Here is a 21,122-nt window from a genome sequence, read left to right on the forward strand (position 1 = left end):
TTTTTAGATTGACTGTAAAAACTTTCCTAAAAAGCGTTCTCAGAGCCTGGAGTGCGTGTTTTGCCTGCACTGCCACATTCAGGAGTGCTTCGGCAGTGCTGTTAGAAATGTGCTTTCCAAAGAACATTAAATATTTTCCCTGCAATCTTCTTTTTGTCTTCTAGAGGTGTAAATTCCTCTTTTTTATATACCCATGTTTTGGTTCATCCAAGTTATAAATAACATATTTCTCATTGAAAAATGAAATCCAAAACTTAATAAAGAGTTGCTATGTTCTCGTGTTGTAGATTAGAGAGATTGTATGATGTAATGAAAGAATACCTGGATTTGGATAGAGGCATCTTTATCATCTGTGCGACTTTAGGTAAGTTACAAATTCAGTGAGTCGTGGTTTTCTTACTAATGAAACCTACTATGTCACAGGTTTTCTGAAAGGATGAATGAGATTTTAACTGTTGAAATGCTTTGAAATGTAAAGTACCTACGTTAGGACTGGAGTTAATGGTATTGCCATAGACTGGATTTAGGTCTTCCTAACTGGTTCAGTTCTTTATTCTGTAGATTTGTTCCATATTTAATGTTGTTGCTCATCTTTTAACATTATCTAAAGCTGGTTTGAGGACAGCAAGTATAGTTTCTTTGTGACACACAGAGTACCAGAGGAAGATTATGTCTGTCACAGATGAAAATACTCTATTTATGTGTCATAGTAATCTATTCATTGGTTTATGGACCCAAAATTCTCCAGGGGGACTCACAAATCCCTATAATGTTTCTAGGTGCCAGATTTTTCATTTGGATCTCTGATTTAGTTGACAGATGTGTAAAAATCACATGTAACCAAATGACTCTTCAGTCAGTACGAAGCTGATAATGCCAAAGACTGGTTATTCCAGCTAAGATTCACTGGAACCTCCACTCAGGCTATGCTTTTCAAATCTCATACTCATAGTTTAATGTTATTTTATGCTAATACTCAATGTGCTTTGCTCCCCAATCCCACATCTTTAAAATATCATGCCCCTTTCTAATACAAACATGAACTCACAGAGGGAGGTCTCTTTGAGGAAGTCAGAAGAGATCAGTAACTGCATTCAGTTCCTCAAAGGTGTGAGTGAAACTGTATTTTGGAGATTCACACACAAATCAGACTGGAAGAAATTTCTATTTAGAATAATAAACTATAAAACCTTAAAGCATAAGAATTAGTTGGATGTTAAATATTGAGCCCCAAGCTATGTCCCGTCACTAATAAAGAAGAAGATCTATGGAGGTAAATTGATTTGCCCAGGGTCTTGCAGACAGTAACTGGTAGAGCTAGAATTTGAATCTTGGTCTTCTGATTACTCCAAGTTCAGTGCTCTTTCTGCTATTACTGTTGCTTAGACAAAAATGTTAATTGTATGTTGGTGAGACTGTTCTGGTAAGCATGGAAATTATATTAAAGCCAGTAGGAGTGATATTAAATATTGAGAAGTTGTATTAGTCAGGGTTTTACGGAGAAACAGAATCAATAGATATATATAAAGAGATGTATTATAGAGAATTGGCTCACACAGTTGTGGAGGCTGAGAAGTCCCAGGATCTGCAGTCAGCAAGTGGGAGAACCAGGAGAGCTGATGGAAGAGTTCCTGTCCGAGTGCAAAGGCTTGAGAACCAGGGGAGCCAGTGATGGAAGTTCTCGTTCAAGTCTGAGTCCAAGGGCAGAAGACCCCAGGGTCTCAGTTTGAAGACAATCAGGCAGAGAGAGCAAATTCTCTCTGACTCCACCTTTTCTTCTAGTTAGGCCTTCAATGGTTTGGAAGAGGCCCATCTTCACTGGAGTTGGGGAGCATCGGCTTTACTCAGTCCACCAATTCAAATGCTGATCTCATCCAGAAACACCTTCACAGACACCCAGAGTAAGGTTTAACCAAATATTTGTGGAACCAGATATTTAAATTAACCATCACAGAAGTGGACAAATTCCTGGGTTTTTGTTTTAGTTTTCCTAATGACGATAATGACCTGTAAATAGGATAGTTATTTTATGGAAAAAACTCCACATATTTTGCATTCCTATCTTTTTGCCCTTTGCATAATTTTAGGGTTTTCCCACCCTTTTCTCTCTTCAACTGGAAAAATAAATGATTCTAATGAAAAGGTTCATTAGCTCTATTTTTTCCTAAAAATTCTATTATTATGCTTTATAAGTGATGTTAGCTATTTTTTGTGACAAGAACAAATAAAAAGTTTCAATTTGTAGTGCATGCACTGTAATTAAACATGTATTAGGATGTGTATCAGAGAGTCTGGTCTTATGTAGAGTAGATATTTTGTATTTATAAATCTTTACACTGGTATCTCCTGCTCAATTTCAAATCCCTGAATTTTTAAAAACCACTATGGGGGTAAAAAACTAAATTACTTCCAAAGGCCAGGTGGATAATGTAAATGAGGGAAGCAATCTGGAGTAAGTAAAAGAGAGCAGTGGGGACTGTGGCAAACTGGAGAGCACGTGCCCTGTCTGTAGGGGGTGGTCTATAATCAGCTCTAGTCCTGTGTTGCCGTGTGGAAATATGAGTCCAGTATTGCAAATTCCCATGATTTTTTTAAAGAAGAATTTGAAGTGCTGTGTTTTTATTTTTTAATTTAAAGTTGCAACTAATTCTATTTAAAAAAGTATTCAGACCAAATTAAGCACATCTGTCATTGGATCTGGCCTATGGGTCTTCAGTTTTTGATGTCCAATCTGAGGCATATGATTCCCTCCCGTAAAATTCACGACAATTAGAGGGCACCACAGCCCAATTGGGAGCAGATGCTGGACAATCAGCCAAGCTCAATCTTGAACTACTTTACATAACTACATGATTCAAAGTCATGATTTAGGAAAATGACACATTCCTATTAGCTACGGGCCTTAAGATCTCCAAAGGAAACTTTGAATGAAATTCTCGAAGCCAAGTATCTCCTGTATTTGGAATCTGAGTTATCCCTTATTGATTGGAGGACCCTCCTGGTCCTTTGTGTTACGGTCCCGTGCCAGCGTGGCCTCCCTCTGAAAAAACAACCGAAGTGATTAATCCTCTCATATAGAATTTCAGCTGCTAGTTGGCCGTAGATGGTGGGGTTTTGTACTGAGGGCAGCCACTGCCAACTTCCCAATACATAAGGTTGGTTTGATTAAGGTAATACCCGTGGCATTGAAGTAGTTTGTATTTTCTTTCATTAATAAATTTTTTTTTGCCCCAATAGTCTGCTTACAATTTTTTTTTGTAAGGATAAAACAAGTGCCTTAGGAAAGAATGGTTAAAGAATTAACTATTACAATATAATTTAGCATGATGAGAAAGAAATTCCCTTCTAGAATCTCCTAGTGTATGTGTGTGTATACATATATTTTGATCTAGGGTCAATGCTCTTATCAGTGGCTAGTCGGATGCAAAACCTGTGGTAACAATTTATTATGAATCCCAAAAACTGCTCTTGGTTTAAAGCCAACAGTCTCTGCTGGATTTATCACCTTATAAGAGCTGTTCTCAATTTTAACTGTAAGATCATCTATGTAAAACCTTATCTCCCATGTTGACCACCAACAATTTTTCCTATCTTTGTACATGCATGCTGCTCCTTCCATCAAAAGGTGGAGTCTTGTTTCCTCTTGAGTCTGGTAGTCCATGTGACTTGCTTTGACCAATAGAATGCAGCAGAAGAGTCTCTGAGTCAGTTTAGGGACTAGCCCTTAAGAGACCCAGCAGTTTCCACTTCCACGGTCTTGGAAACCAGCTGCCTTGTGGAGAAGCTCAGGCTAGCCTACTGAATTGTGAAGGACCGTGGGCTAGAGAGATGCCATATGGCGGAGGACTGGGGTGTCCCATCCATGGTCGGCACCAAGGTCTCAAACTGTGTGAGACCTCTGTGGATAATTCAGCCCAGTAGAGCTCCCGGCTGAATGTAGCTATGTAAGTGAAATCTGCCGACACCATGTGGAGCACAAGTCCAGCCAATCTTCAGAATTATAAGAAAAAAATCAATCATTATTTTAAGCCATTATGTTTTGAGATGGCTGGTTATACAGCAATAAATAACTAAAACAACCTGCTTGTTACTAATGCTAATGAATTGGCATCATCCACAGAATTTTTGACTCAGTGGGTTTGGATGAGGCCCAGGGATCTGCTATTTTAAAAAGATCCTGGAGTAATTCAAATGCCAGGTAGTATTTTCAGAACCACTACGCAGGACCATTACTCTGAAGCACACCCAGGGAATGCTCAAGATTTTTATTGTCCAGTAATATTTTGAAGAAAATATTAGACTTTTTGCTTATGTATTTCCTTGGTCTAAAAATTATAAAGAAACTAAACTTGACTCTTAATATCGAGTATATTAGGTGGTCATGTGATTCATAGGGCACGCTATTCTGTGAATAGAGGGAACTTCTAACAAGGAAGAGTTGCAATTTTCTTCTTTCATTGCTTTTGGAGCATTGCAGTTTACATGTGTCCCTCCTAAGTGGATTTATGGATTAAAGTGTGCTATCCTAAATAGTAGAATCTTCACAATGTTTTGTACTAAGTTGGGGAGTGACTATGGACATCTCTAATGACTTATAGAACTCCTGTGGTTATTTTGAGACAAAACACTTGGAGAAGTTGTCAAAATTAAAGACAAATAGGGCATTTTTCTTTTACAAAATACAAGGTTCCAAGTTTACTGAACTTTCTGTGATAAGTAGTAACTTTGAGTAGAATGCCACCTGGTAGAAAATGAACATGCATACACACACACACTCACTCAGTCTATACCCACAGAATAGAGGCAGTTTTCATAATTAGTGGGAAAATTCCTTTTTTTAAAAAGGAGTATTTTAAAAACAGATATTGGGAAATGTTTCCACTGCTATATGGTATTGCAGAAAATGCTTATTTTGGTACACTTAAATTTGGAAACAAAAGTTAAAAATCTGTTTTGAAACCTTCCAACTTGAGAGTTTCTGTGTGTTTGAACACATTTGTGATTAGTTTGCAACAACTGTTGTACATTAGAGAAGATGGAAATTTACTAGCTGAATTTCATCACAACCCTTCATATAATTTTTGGGTGGGATTGAAAAATGAGCATCATGATTTACTAAGTGCAGCCAAATGATACACTTCTTCCGTTTGGGATCCACATATGTTGATGAGAAATCTTTTTCACTTATAAAAGCCATGTATCAAAAGAAACTGAACTTAGGGACCGGCCCTGTGGCCTAGTAGTTAAGTTTGGCATGCTCTTCTTCAGCAGCCTGAGTTCAGTTCCTGGGCATCGACCTATACCAGTCATCAGTGGCCATGCTTTGGTGGTGACCCACATACAAAATAGAGGAAGATTGGTACAGATGTTAGCTCAGGGTGAATCTTCCTCAGCAAAAAAAGAAAGAAAAAAAGAAACTGAACTTAGAAGCAGACTTTTAAATCCTGTCACAAGCTGTTAACCCAAAATTTGTGAAACTGTTGAAGCATATTATTATATTAATAATTTAATCAGAATCAATATTATGTTTTTAGTGAGAATCATGTTTTTAAAAAATACTATTGGCCAATAAAATATCTTAAAATACTGTATGCTTCATTATCTTATTCTATAAATTTTCCTATTTTGATGTTTTAGATGTATATAACGTGATAGTACATGTATATAATTTAAAAGTAAATAAATGAGTATTTGCAGTTCATGCTTGAACGTTTTTTGTTGATGGAGTGTGCAATCCAAAAAGTTTGGAAACCAATGTTTTAGAATATCAAGGATATTCTAGAATCATCCGTGCATGTTATTGTGTGGGAAATAATGTGTTTCTGATTGTCCATTGATGAAAAGTCTACAGAGAAGGAACACAGTTTTAGGCCTTTTGTAGAAAAGAGAGGGGGTCCTGGCTTAGATTTATCTTCTGGCAGATCACTTGCATTCGATACTTTTGCAGTCCATTCTAAAATAACAGAGTGCATACATGGCACCTTATGAGAATTCCATTTAGCATACTGCAAAGGATAATGCATTTCTGAATAGGTCTACAATTCTATAGTGTAGAATTGATGTTTAGTCTCTGTCCTGAAAACAGACCAAGGGACAATGAAAACTTGACAACTCTTTTTCTGTTCTACTTTTTTTGTGTCTTTTCTTAGCCTGATGCTGGGGGAAGCATGGTCAGAGAGAAGCTGAACTTCACTTAGCAGAGTTCCCTGGTCATTTTAGCTTTGGGAAGTGAACCCACTTGTCTCTCATTCTTGCTCTCGGAACGCAGAGAGGGAGCATTTCAATGTAAGCACTTTCCACCATGCAGCATGTGGTAAGTGCATCTTAACAGTGGCACATGCTTGTAGGTAAAAGTATACTTCAGTAAGTGGAATGAAACCTTGCTGGATTGTGCTGAAGCAATTTAGGCCTTTTATTCCAGTTTACTATTAGAGAATTTCACTATAAGCAACTTTACAGAGAGGGATGCTCTAGAAAAACACACTCTGTGGTAAGCACTTTAGATGGCTTCTGTAGCCTCGAAGTGCAAGCCTTCTTTCTTTTAATTTATCAGGAATTTTCCCTTGATATCATAGATGTTATAAAATTGGAAACACAAATGCTAAAGTAAGATAGATGAAATGGTAGAATGTGTAATGTAAATAGGAAATAGCCTTAGAAAATACTTCCCATTCGCACTTTATTACTTTTGTGTTTTTCTATAATATATTTAAATAGGTGTTATAGTTCACCCTAGACATATTTTAAAAGGCAGTCACCCACATTATTACATTTTATCAACTAGATGTGTTAAATTAGTATTAGTCACACCCTCCTCCTACCTTGGGCTACCTTGGGCCTAAAAAGCCCAAGGAGGGTAGATCACGCCAGGAGTGTGTTTACAATTTCTTTTGTGAAGAGGCTAATGGGTGAAGATCTAAATTGGAGAAATTTCTTCAAATGAGAAAGGGACAGAGACACTAAAGGGGGATCAGAGATTGAGGAGGAAAAGGAAAATTAGATGGCAGGAAGAGGGAAGAGAATCTGACGGATTTCAAAGAGAAAGGGGCCAGGGTAGCTAGGAGGGGAAGAATTTTAAAGACTTGTTGTATCATCTATTACGTAACTCCTCCCAGCCACCCCACCAAACCTCAAGTAAAATTCAATTGTTGGTCCATGCTTTCTGAGTGTCTATATTTGTTTATGATTCTGGATGTATGTGTGAGGCTGGCTTTCAACTGTTGATAGATATGAAGAGCGTGGAAACCTTTCAGAGTTTTGGTTAAAGTAAGCAGTGGTGTGCTGCGAGGCAGAATCGGTCTGGTGGTTCACTCGAGTAGGCAGGAATATTTTCTCATGGTCATCATTTAACATTTTCTGTGCATAATGATAATAAAAAGGAGACTGGTTTTTATTCACTTTTATTATGTTTTAAAATTTGCTACAAATGTGGCCCCTGAGTGCGGGCACCCGGGCAGACTTCTCCTCCCACCATCCCACCTTGGTCTGTCATTAGAAATAAGCAAACAGCCTTAATTTAAAATAAGGCAAATATTGTAGGAATTTTAATCAGAAGCTTATCACTTTTTTCCAGATGTTCCATATGAACTTTCTAAGTCTTCTAGACATTGCAGGTATCTAAGTGGTCAATGCACTTGGAAGTCTTTGGTGAGTTTGGTCCGAATATGTAGCCATTTTCTTGTACTTAGAGACTGGTAACAGTTCCAAAAATGGGGAATATAGAGAATGACATTCCTACACTCTTTCTTAGAGCTGAAATTCCTTTGTGTGATTAGTTATCTCGCATAGAGAGGTCAGAATAGGTTTTTGGGTTTTGTTTTTTTCAATTTTTGTTCTTTCTTTCTCATCTCCCTCCTCTTTTTCTTTCTCTCATTTTGTGTCTACCTGTCGTTTTTTGCTGGCTCTCATTTCCATTCCTAAAATAGTGGATTGTCAGAGACCAGTGAAGGTATGAAGGAACATAGAGCACCCACTGATAAATATTCTGGTTTCTTTCTTTTTCATCGCTAGTAAAACTCAAGTTTAATGAGTTTCAATCATCAATTTTGTTTTGTTAGGGGAATCAAAGGGAAGAGTCAGGAAAATGAGTAAGCAGAGAACCATCATGGAAATAATGAGAGTCAGGCCGTAAAAGTTACATTAGTCATTTGCTTCTAATCCGCTGTCCTCTCTTTCACCATGTCTGTACTTGCAGACTGTTTAGGATGAGATTAGAAATCGTAGTTGCTTGCTTGTTGTGGTGTAAACTTAGACATCCTGATGCAGTAGATAACTGTGTTGAATTGCTAAAGTTGGAATTATGCTGATACTTGTGTTGCTTCAGCTACAATATTGTAACAGAGGAAAAGAGCTAGTGACAGTGAACACAGATTCCTCTTGTGGACTGTTATGTCACTTGTGCCTTATTTCCTTCTCTCTATTTTTTCACTTACTGCTGAAGAGTCCTGGTGATTGTCAGTGTACCCTTGCTCTTGTGATAGGATCTTGCTGGACTCCATATATGGGGGCGCTCAGGTAGGTGTGGATGGTAGCCTGAAGCTTGTGCCTGGGCTACCAAGACATGGAACACCCAACTTCCTTCTTAATGCTGAACTTGGGCTGTGCTATTTTTGACCACATGTAAACAACTGTGAGCTATAGCTAGAATAGGGGTCATCAAACTTTCTGTAAATGGCCAGATGGTACATATTTTAGGTTTTGCAGGCAATATAGTCTCTGTTCTAACTATTCAACTTCACCATTGAAGTGCAAAAAGCAGTCATAGATAATATAGAAACAAATAGATGTGGCTGTATTCCCATAAAATTTATTTATGGACACTGAAATTTGAATTTTATATAGCTGTCACTTGTCAAAATATTATTTTTCTTTTGATTTTTTTCTCAATCATTTACAAATGTAAAAACCATTCTCAGTTTGTAGGCTGTACAAAAACAGGAAGTTGGCTGGATTTGGCCTGTAGGCTGTGATTTGCTGGACATGAACGAGAACATTATTCTTTGCTACATTATTATGCACCACAAATTTAGTGGTTTAAAACAACAACTATTTGTTTATTTAGCTTGCCATTTGTTGGTTGGAAATTTGGAATGAGCTCAACTGGGTGGTTCTTGACTAGTTTTACTCATGTATCTGTGGTCAACTGTTGGTTATCTAGTTGGCTCTGCTTCTAGGGATTACTGGCTATTGGCTGGGGCAATCAAGATGATTGGGCCACGTGTCTTTCACCATCCAGCAGGCTAGCCTGTGCTTGTTCACATGGTGCCTCCAAGAGGAACCAAAATAGGCGAGCCCCAATGTGTGAGTACTTTTCAAGGTTCTGCTGATTCCATTTTGCTATTGTCTTGTTGGCTGAAACAAGTCACACGGCCAAGTCCAGGGTGTGGGAAAGGACGAAGGTCTGGATATAGGCAAGTGTGAATAATTAGAGTCTGTTACTGCCACAACCTACCACAGAAGGCCTCTGCCATGATGATTTATATCGCTCCCACATGCAAAATACATTCCCTCCCTCCTAAGACTCCCTAAGTTCATCCAGTCACAACATCAGGCTCAAATTCCAGGATCTTTTGATATATAATCATGTCTGGAAGTGCCTTTTTGGATGCAGCTCCTCTTGATCCACTTGCACTGAAAAGGTAAGTTACAACATACAGTGATAAGACAAGAACATGATAACTACAATAGAGAGAACCATTTAAAAGGAGAAGAATGGGGGACACATAGCAGTCACTGGTTCATAGATATTCTGAAATCCAGCCAGGCATATGTTGCTAGATCCCCATACTCCAGGGTCAGGAAATTTTCCTTGATTAGGCTGAGACTGCTTTTGGGGACTGTTTCTCCAATCTATTGTTTTCTACAGCTCTCTGGGAGCGATACCCTAGTCATTGTTCTTCACAGTTCTTGGCTCTGCCCTCTGAGACATCATTCCTTATTTATAAGAAATGGCTTGTGTATGCAGCTGAATGTCTTCCTGAGCTTTATTCTTTTCTGTAGAGAGTTCTGGGCCCAGAGGCCTCTTTTGGTTTTGAGCTGACATGGTCTCTTTCAATCCAAGATGGCGGTGCTTTTATCAGGACAGTTGACTTCAAAATTTTGAGAGCTTCCTATAAATCTGATTCAGGTCCAGAAGCCACATCCACAATTCTTGTTGAGATAAGCTTCCTTTTACTTGGATATGTCATGCTGTTGGGGAAAACGCCTTTAAGCATTTTCTTTTTCTTTGTGGGGAAGATTGTTGCTGAGCTAGCATCTGTGCCAATCTTCCTCTATTTTATGTGGGATGCTGCTGTGGCGTGGCTTGATGAGCAGTGCTAGGTCCATGCCTGAGATCTGAACTGGCAAACCCTGGGCCGTTGAAGTGGAGCATGCAAACTTAACCACTACGCCACTGGGTCAGCTCCCTTTAAGAATTTTGAAAGCTATTTTGTCTAACTGAGAGTGTCTACTATACATGTTCTTAAAGTTTATAGAGTTCGTAACAAAGGGACTTACAGTCACACTTTGATTAGATCTTTACCCTGAAGCCATTTATTACGACAATTTTTAACTGACTGGGGAGATTGAAGATAAGAAACACTTTACTTTCTTCCCAGCATGTCCTGGCCCCTCTGTATTCTCCCTAAGTTCTGCTTGCCAACAGAATTTTCTTGAGCTCTTCTCTCCTTTCCAGTACCTTATCATAGGCAGCTAAAACAAGCCATTGGCAAGTTTAACTTTCTGTGAGGCAATCTCCCTAGCCAAATCCAGAAGTTTGTTGGTTACTACAGGGAACATTTTTACTAATTATTCCACAACTACCTAACTCAGGTCATCATTTTTCTAGCCTGCTATAGCAGTTTCCTTATCACTTTCATAGCCTCTGCTAACAGTGTGCTCACTGTTTTTCTAGTCTTTATAGTTTCTTTGCAGCTTTTCCAGCCTCCACCAGCCACCCAGCAAAGCCAATGCCACATGTTTTTGGGTTTTGTTGCAAAAGTACCCCACTTCTAGGTACCGATTTCTTTATCAGTTATTCTTGTGCAAAACAAAGCATCCCAAAACTTAGTGGCTTAAAACAATCATTCATGTCACTCATGACATATGACACATATGTATTGGAAAATCTGAGCTAGGCTCAGAAGGGTAGAACTTTGCTGGTCTTGGCTGGGCTCACTCATGCCTCTGCGGTCTTTGGCAGTTAGAGAAGAGCCTCAACTTCAGGTGTTGGCTGGCTGCTGAGAGGGGCAGCAAGGAGACAGGGCCATATGTCTCTCATTATCAAGCTGGCCAACCTGGGCTTGCTCACACAGTGCTGATGGCAGGGGATCCAAGGTCAGCCATAGAGGGCAAGCCCCAATGTGCAAGCACTTTTCAAGTCTCTGCTATGTCACATTTACTGTTATCACATTGGTTAATCAAATCATGTGACCAAGTCTGGACCATGAGTGAGTGTGGGAGGGTATTACCTGAGGCCTTACATGGAAGGAGGTTATGCATTCAGAAAGTGTGAACAAATTTGGGGCTATTACTGCAACAATCTGCTAGGCCAATGCTAAATAGCATAGACTATACTGTGACACACAGAAAGCCTGCCAAGTTTCTAGAGGAGTTATACTAGCAAGAGATGCCAGCTTGCTAAAAAGGTCACTAAGATTGCTCAGATTGCAAGTTTTGAGTGACTGGTTTTGCAGCTAGCTTATGCAAACATGGAAAATCCAAGTTATGACTCTAAATTTGGTAAATGGAACTTGCTGAATATCAGGACTACATAGATTTCTGCAATGTGCTTTCGGAGCTTGAGCCATCAAAAATGCAAGGGAATGGAAAGAATGCTTCTAAGAGGGAGTGAACACAGAGTGGAAAATAACAGAAATTAATAATATATAACATTTACAGGGTGTTGATGATGTGCCAGACATTATGCTAGTAGCTTTTTATGGATTATGTCATTATCACTTTTAAACATAGAAAAATTAGCATTAAGAGAATTAAAAATAGCATTTGTTTATTTATTTTTTGGATCTAGGGAGCATGTTACATGTATATATGCTACTTAGTTTAATGGGAAATCTTTTACATTGTAGTGTTGCTAAGGATTAGGGTATCTCTTTTCATATACCACTGGTCGGAGGTGAAGTTTATAGAAAATTGTAGGTTACTTTGGGGTCTATTGGTCATTTGCTCAGTTTCGTGATTACATGAGTATTACTGTTTGGGGCAGTTTCTATCTTTATAATGAATCCGGCTCAAACTGAAGTCCTTTCCCTTGCCTTTACCAAGTGAAACACCCTAGTATGATAACTGGCTCTTGGGAAGAGAGAGCGTATTGTGATTCCCTTTGCATATTTCTCATCTGTTCTTTGTTGACCCCAAAATGCAAAAGAAGAAAATAACAGATTTTCCTGGAAAAAAATATTTGTGAAAATGATTAAGGCAATTTATAAGGATTCACAGGAAAATTTGCAAAGAAATGATGGTAGTTAGACTTGAGAAGAGTGAAGAAGTAGAATTATGAAAGGTGTTCTTTGGAATCGTAGGTCAAAATGAAGATTAAAGATGGAAGAATGAAGCAGACAAGGAATATGTCAGTGGCTTCCCTCCAAATGGATGGAAAATAATAATGTTAAAACTCTCTAAAACACACACACACAGACAATTGAGATTGACAGCTGGGTGAGCCAAGATTCTGTAAAGACGTAAAGTTGAAAACCAAACTTTATTTTTATATTAAATTCATTATTTTGGAAGCAGTACTTTCCTCCATGAAGAAAAAGGATTAAAAAAATTTTTTTATTGTGATCTAAATATTTTATAATGTTGTGAAATTTCAGTTGTACATGAATATTTGTCAAACACCATATAAACGTGCCCCTGCACCCCTTGTGCCCACCCTCACCCCCCTTCCCTCTGGTAACCACTCAATTGTTCTCTTTGTCCATAATTTTGTTTATATACCACATATAAGTGAAAGCATATGGTATTTGTCTTCCTCTGTCTGGCTTATTTTGCTTAACATGATGCCCCCAAGGTCCATCCATGTGGCTGCAAATGGGATGATTTTGTCTTTTTTCTGACTGTATAGTATTCCATTGTGTATATATACACCACGTCTTCATTATCCAATCATCAGTCGATGGCCACTTGGGTTGCTTCCATGTCTTGGCTATTGTGAATAATGCTGCAATGAACATAGGGGTGCATGAGTCTCTTTGTATTGTTGATTTCAAGTTCTTTGGATAAATACCCAGTAATGGGATAGCTGGGTCTTATGGTATTTCTATTTTTAATTTTTTGAGAAATCTCCATACTGTTTTCCAAAGTGGCTGCACCAGTTTGCATTTCCCCCAGCCGTAGGTGAGGGTTCCCTTTTCTTCACAACCTCTCCAACATTTATTATTTTTTGTCTTGGTGATTATAGCCATTCTAACAGATGTAAGATGATATCTAAGTGTAGTTTTGATTTGCATTTCCCTGATAATTAGTGATGTTGAGCATCTTTTCATGTGCCTGCTGGTCATCTGTATATCTTCTTTGGAAAAATGTCTGTTCATATCCTCTGCCCACTTTTTGATTGCATTGTTTATTTTTTTGTTGTTCAGTTGTGTGAGTTCTTTGTATATTATAGAGATTAACCCCTTATCGAATATATGATTTGCAAATATTTTCTCCCAGTTGGTGAGTTGTTTCTTCATTTTGATCTTGGTTTCCTTTGCCTTTCAGAAGCTCTTTAGTCTCATGAAGTCCCACTTGTTTATTTTTTTGTTTCCCTTGTCTGAGTGGACATCGTATTTGTAAAGTTTCTTTTAAGGCTGATGTCAAAGAGTGTACTGACTATATTTTCGTCCAGAAGTTTTATGGTTTCAGGTCTTACCTTCAAGTCTTTGATCCATTTCAAATCTCTTTTTGTGTATGGTGTAAGATAATGGTCTACTTTCATTCTTTTACATGTGGCTGTCCAGTTTTCCCAGCACCATTTATTGAAGAGACTTTCCTTTCTCCATTGTATGTTCTTGGCTCCTCTGTCTAAGATTGGCTGTCCGTAGATGTGTGGTTTTATTTCTGGGCTTTTAATTCTGTTTCATTCATCTGTGTCCGTTTTTGTCCCAGTACCATGCTATTTTGATTATTATAGCTTTGTAATATGTTTTGAAGTCAGGGATTGCGATGCCACCAGGAAGAAAAAGGACTTTTACAGAAGTTTAAACTGAGTTATAAATGAGAAAAGAAAATTTGAAAAATGTCTCAGATGTTCAAGTTTGTAACTCTAAGTACAATTTATAATTGGCTAACTATGGCAAAAGTAAAAGAGGAAATTAGCAGTTAAGAAGATACCTTAATTTAGACTGGTAGACATATATCAGACTGAGCAAATGGAAAATTCTTAAACCTTTACAGAAAAGCAAGCATGTTAAAATATTCAGTATTGACAATGTAGTTCAATGTTGAAGGGAGGGTAACAAGTCCACTCAATTGAACAATGCTTAATCTTTTTAAACTTGATTTTCTCCTTTTCTTCAAGAATATTGATGCATTTGTCACTATGATATGATTTGCAGAAATTCTTCTTAGTCTTATGTTTTAATTTTGAAAAATTTCAAACCCTCAGAAAAGTTATAAAAGCTTTAAAGAGTTTTAGAACAACTGTCTACAGTTCACCTAGATTTACCAATATTTTCTCACATTTGTTTTATCTCTTCATGAATATGTATACCTTATCATCTATCTGTCTGTCTATCTATCATGCTGAATTATTTGAGAATAAGTTGCAGACATCATTGCTCTTCACCCCTAAATACTTAAAGCACATATGTCATTGCAGTCCCATGTACTAATTTAATTTCATACAGTTTAATTATCAATTCCATAATTGTAATTTAATTTAATATAGTTTATCAAATTCAGGAAATTTAACATTAATACAACACAAATTACGTAATATACAGTCCATATTCAGATTTTTTCCAATTGTCCTAATAATGTCCTTTAGAGAAAAACAAACAAAACTGAAAGCCTTTTTTTCGTATCCAGGCATCAATCCAGAATTACATACTGTGCTTTGTCCTTGTGTCTCCTTCATCTTCTCCAGTCTGGAGCAGCCCATCAATCTTTTTGTTTTTTTGTGACATTTTGAAAACAATGGGTCAGTTGTTTTGCATAACATTGCTAAATTTGTGCTTGATTGTTTCCTCATGATTAGATTCAGGTTGTGCATTTTCGTCAGGAGTACTAGCTAGGCGGTTTGTCCATCTCAAGCATATCGCTCCATGTTGCGCGATGTCAGTTTATCCCATCATTGGTGAAGCTAACTTTAATACTTATGTAAGGACGTGTCTGCTACTGTCTCTATTTAAAGATATCATTCCCTTTGGTAATTAATATGTAAACCAAGAGTAGATACTTAGACTCTATTCCCTAACTAACTTTTACCCAGAGGTGGTAACATTTACTGGTAATTTTTGCCTAAATCAATTATTACTATGTAAGCTACCAAATATTTTTTAAAAATTTTTGATCAAGTCGAGATTTTTCCCAGTGATTTTTTAGAAAGAGTATGAAACAGGTTATCATAAGGGATTAATGCATTTGTAGACAGCCAGAAGGGCACAATATTGTTAGAAATAATTAATCTGGAAACGTGAAAGTAAAGAATAACCCAATTGAAGAACAAAGCTATTGCAACAAATACTCTGAATTTTTCATCAAGCGGCAGATGGTAATAAGTTAGATCTGTGAAGTGAAATGTGTGCATCAACCATTTCCCCTGCATAATCTTAAACTGCTTTGCATTTATACACAATCATGCACAGTAATAATCAGGAAAATGTTTGGACTGTACAAAAAAAAGAGCTTGGCGTCAAGTACAATAGAAGAGAAATATGAAAACAAGGGAAGCAGGTAAGGCATTTAAGATTAGAAAATATACATGGAATATTTCTAAAGCCATTGATAAATTATACTACTTACATTACTAGTTTTTCTTTCTCCATTTCTAGCTAATTTTATTAGTATACTATAGCTTTAGATTATTCTCAGTTGCATCTAGTGAATTTAGAAAAGAACAGCCCTGCCATAAAGTATCTGTCATGTCTTGCTGAATAAAATGTGTATTTTGTGCAACCTGAGATTGAAGCCTTTCTAAGCTGCTTGGAGTTTTAAATCAGACAACCCTGCACTTCTTGCCGACACAGTTGCTTATTTGTCAGTTTGAGTTTGATTTATCTCAGGCAGGAGCTAAAGCTGTATTAAAATCTTCTGTTAAACATGTAAAACTCTACACATATCGAGTCAGTAAGTTAAACATCTCTAATAAAAGACAGCTGTGTTCTCATTGAGAGGAAAAAATAGGATAGAAAGAGATTTGTTTCTGTGAAGGATGATATGAAAAGTATGAGGACCCAGGTGTCTTCTCTTTACAAAATGGCGCTGATATATAAGGCAATAAAAATATTTTTAATGATTTTTTTTAAGTGCGCATAAAGTCACCAGTGAATCTGTGTATTCAGCTATTGATCAGTTTAGTGATGGGCTGAAAAATCAAAGAATTAACTAGTGCCCTCTGCTCTATTCATTATTTCACTGTTATATTTTTTCCTTTTTGTTTGCATCTACAGGAGAACAAACTCAGAATATAAAGTTGTAGAATGTTGATGGTTTTATAAGAATTGTTTCCACAATTTCTGAGATTATTTTTGGCCTCGACATTTTTGGTTTGTTCATTTATTTTTAATTTTTAAAATTTTATTAGATAATTTACAAATGTTATGAGTAGGGATTTTTAGCCTTAAAAATATGCAACCAAAGAGAATGGCCCATTTACACTAGAGTCACTATAAGATATCTAATTAGGTATCTTGTAAATTTTTGTTCATATTCATACTATAATGTACGTGAAAGGAGACAGGGGTAATAACTGATGACTTCAGGTTAAGAAATTTAAGCCAACAGTAAGGCAGTATGATTTGATTAAGCTTAGTCTTTGGAATTCTGTTTTGGTTCACTTGCTTATGGTGGTTCACTGAAATTCTAGGATTCATTCATTCATCCGGATCATTTATTTAGTGACTACACATAAAAATCATTCAATAAACACTCATTATAATATTTTTAATGTTTTATACACATCCACACACATTCACACGTGCACATTGCTGACAAGGACTCCTCATAGATTGAGATTTAAATTTTGTTTTTATAATATTGCAGTATGGTTTCGTGTTTATTTCATGCATTTAATAAATATTTGAGGGCCTTCCATGAGACAGGTACTGTACCAGGCTCCAGCAATGCATCTGTAGATAAGATGCGTGGATTCTCAACTTTCAGGAAGCTTATATTTTTGTAGGAGGGACAGAAAAGAAATACGCAAACAGACAAACAACATAATTAGATATTTCATTGAGTGCCATGAAGGAAAAGTGCCCAGAGCAGTTGGTCTTGGTGATTAAGTGTGTGTGTGGTATGTGTATGTGCCCCTGTGTGTTTGTGTGTATGTATATGTATGCATATTTTCTGTGTATGCATGTTTGTTTATTTATTTATGTATGTGAAACTGTAGATTGTGTAGTCAGGGATGTCATCTCTGGAGGGCATGATATAGACCTGAAGAATAAGAAGAAATCAATCATGTTAAAAAGGCATGGAATGTTATTTCAGAAACAATCCTCAAGATTTCATATGACTTTTATGATAATTCTAAATTGGAAAGTCACTGAATAACTCATCTAGGTCACCTGAGGCCCCAAAAGCTCAAGTTACTTGCCGAAAGTTGCATTAGCCAAGACCAGAATGCGGGAATGGCTGCTATTCCTTAAAACAGAGTCAATTAAATATACAGAGACATAAAGCCAGAAAATTATCATGTGGGGCATTACGGGAATGGAGTTGGAAGCTTAGAAAAACAGATCCCTAGTGTCTTCACATTTTCCATTTCATCTAAACTCAGTGAAGAGCTTAAAATTGAATATAGGTAAGTTGGCTAAAAAACTATAATTCTGAGTCATCAACAGCATATCTGAAAGGAGTAATACAGCCAAGCCTGGCAGCTCCTATTTTTCAGATTAGAAATTAACTGCTATGTTGTCAGAATGAAACGGTATGTTTTAGTATTGAAAAAGCAGCTCTATTAGCTTCTTTGGGCCACAAGGGCCCATTTATTTAATTACTTCTTCCAGGACACTAAGTGGATCCCTAGTGACCAGGCCAAATGATTGCACCTTAAAAGGTGAGTGATGCATTCACTTTGATGGATAGTAGGTTTTCTTTACTTTCCTTTCATTTATTTATTTTTTCACTAAATATATTATACAAAGAATTGGAGGAATCTAGTTTCTTTTCACCTCTGCTGAAAATATTTTAGGGCTAGAGGCATTTTTTATTCACTTTTAATAAAATAATATGATAGATATAGAAGTGAAAAGTAAGATAAATCCTCTAAACAAGGAACACAAGACATTTTAAATTCTTTTAAAAGTTTTTCTAATAGACTTTATTTTATAAAGCAGTCTAGGTTCACAGCAAAATTGAAGGGAAGGTGCAGAGATTTCCCATAGGTCCCCTCCCCCAAGCCTCTCCCACTATCAACATACCCCATCAGAGTTTTGTTACAGTTGATGAACCTGCATTGACAGATCATTGTCACTCTAAGTCCGCAGTTTACATTAGGGTTCTCTCTTGGTATTGTCCATTCTATGGGTTTTGGCAGGTGTGTAATGACATGTACTCACCATTAGAGTATACCGAAGAGTTTCATTGCCCGAAAAATCCTTTGTGCTCTGCCTCTTCATCCCTCCCTCCTTCATAACTTCTGGCAACCACTGGACTTTTTAGTGTCTCCATGAGTTTGCCTTTTCCAGAATGTCATATCGTTGGAATCATACAGTAGATAGATCTTTCACACTGACTTCTTTCACTTAGCAATATACATTTAAGTTTCCTCCATGTCTTTTTCATGGCTTGATAGATCATTCATTTTTAGCACAGAATTATATTCCATTGTCTGGGTGTGGAATTCCTTTTTTAGAGCTCAAAACTTAATAGAGATTTTAAATGAGAAGATTTAAAATCTGAGAAGGAAAAAAGTTAAAATTATTGTTTTTACAATGAAGCATGAAAGAATAGATGGATTCTTATAATCGAGCATGCGAGAATATAAATAGAAGTATTGTTTTGTAGAATGTTTTTCCTTTGTTAACAAAGTTAAGGTAATGCTAAAATCTTAGTAGAGTCAACCATAAGAAAGGACAAAATAAGAGTTAAGACATCTAATAATGTAAATATAGATCGTGGGTAAATATCAGAGTATAAAAAAAATCTATATCTTGAAGATATTTAATTGTACCAGCAGGCAGCCTTTCAAGCAGATTTTCTTTCAGATTTTTTATTGGTGTGGCTGATATTTAAGCTTTATTAGTCCAGCATGAGGCAACTCTTACTGATGGGTTATGAGTTTCATCCTCTAATTTTTAATTCTTCATGTAACATGCTGTAAAGCAGTGACAATTCTAATCCTTTAAAATGAGTTTTCATTGGTAGTCACTTTAACTGTTTGGGATAAAAACGTATAATATCTAATAGCATCTTTCTTAAGAGAAGTAAAAGCCTTTCAGCCATCACTAAATTTCAGAGCTTCCCTGTAAGGTAGGTGGGCGATACTTATCATGATTCCTATTGGATGAATGGAAAAACATTTGCACAAACTGAGAGCCAAGCTCTTTGAGGTTAATTCAGAAGTCAGTAGGGATAAGTGAGAAGAGAAATTATATGTTTTGACTCTTGGGATCTGGTGTTTCACCTTCCAAACATTGCCTTGTTGATTCTAGTTATGTAGCAAATTGGCATCATTTGTACTTCATTAAATCATAATGTATGACAACTTAGGTAGCCTTCTAAATTCTATTTGATTTTCTTTCCTCTAACCTCCCTCCGCAATGACAGAACGGAGGTTGGTAATACTGCTTATGATCAAGAGGCTTGGTTTTGGAGACACAGGCACAGGTTGAAATCTTGACTCTGAAACTTAAGAGTATGTTCTTGGGAAGGTTACTCAATCTGTCTATATCTATAAATACACACATACGTGTATGTATATATATATCTATACACACATATCTATATCATATAATACATACATAATAGTGTTTTTATGGAGATAAACCCAAATTTTAACTATAAAATAACTGTAGAGTATGGCATCTAACACATTGAAAATGCCCAATAAAGATCAATTCATATTAAAACTGAAGGTAGAGAATTGTTCCCGTTGTTTTATAGATTGTAGGTTTTTCTAGCAACAGGGATTTTAGCTTTAGCTTAAATCATTTAAATATGTGTTTTACTGTTACTTTTGGAGTTAAAAAAATGTCTTCTCTATTTCTTCTCTTTAATTAGTACAGATTCATAAGATTTCATCTTTGTGGGAAAAAACCCTTTGTGTTCTTAATACTATATTCAAGGAATCTAGGCTTTTGTATTGGAAAAAGTGTCTTTGTTTTCTCATTGTCACGGCACAATTAACATTTTAACTATTGAGTATTTGTAGAAGCATCCAAATTTTAGAACATTATGTATTATAACCTGCTGCTTGATTGGCCACAACTGAAAATCAAAATTATGATTGAAGTAAAATGGGCTGCAGCTTGTACTAAGTATTTTAAATATTGGAGTCAAGCGGAAAACTCTGGTCTAAGTGACAAAAATTGATGTGTTAATTTTGACACCATATTGGTGGGTTGTTTTTTATCTTTGGGAACAAAACACATCCCTGTAACCCAAAACATATTAATGTTCTACTTTTAATAATATATTAACCTAAAGGCAGGACTACTTCACACCTCCACTGACTATCATTGACTACAAACTCAGTGGATATTTGTTGAGTTGGTTTATTCCTTTGTAAACGGATGACCTTATTTTATGAGACTAGCCTTTAGTACCCTGTTCAAATCATTATATGGGCTCTAGGAAGACATTTCACTTGTTTGTCTCTTTAAAATACATCTTATTTGTTTTTTTAACTTAGTTCAAATTTGATTGGTGGAGGAAAGAAAGGAGGCTGTCAGAAAGAGGCTTCTTTGGGGACATGATATTGAAGCTGAGACGTAAAAGTTGAGAAGGAATTAATTAGTCCAAGAAGGAGGAAA

This window comes from Equus asinus, chromosome 1 (genome assembly GCF_041296235.1).
Source record: "Equus asinus isolate D_3611 breed Donkey chromosome 1, EquAss-T2T_v2, whole genome shotgun sequence".
Lineage (NCBI taxonomy): Eukaryota > Metazoa > Chordata > Mammalia > Perissodactyla > Equidae > Equus > Equus asinus.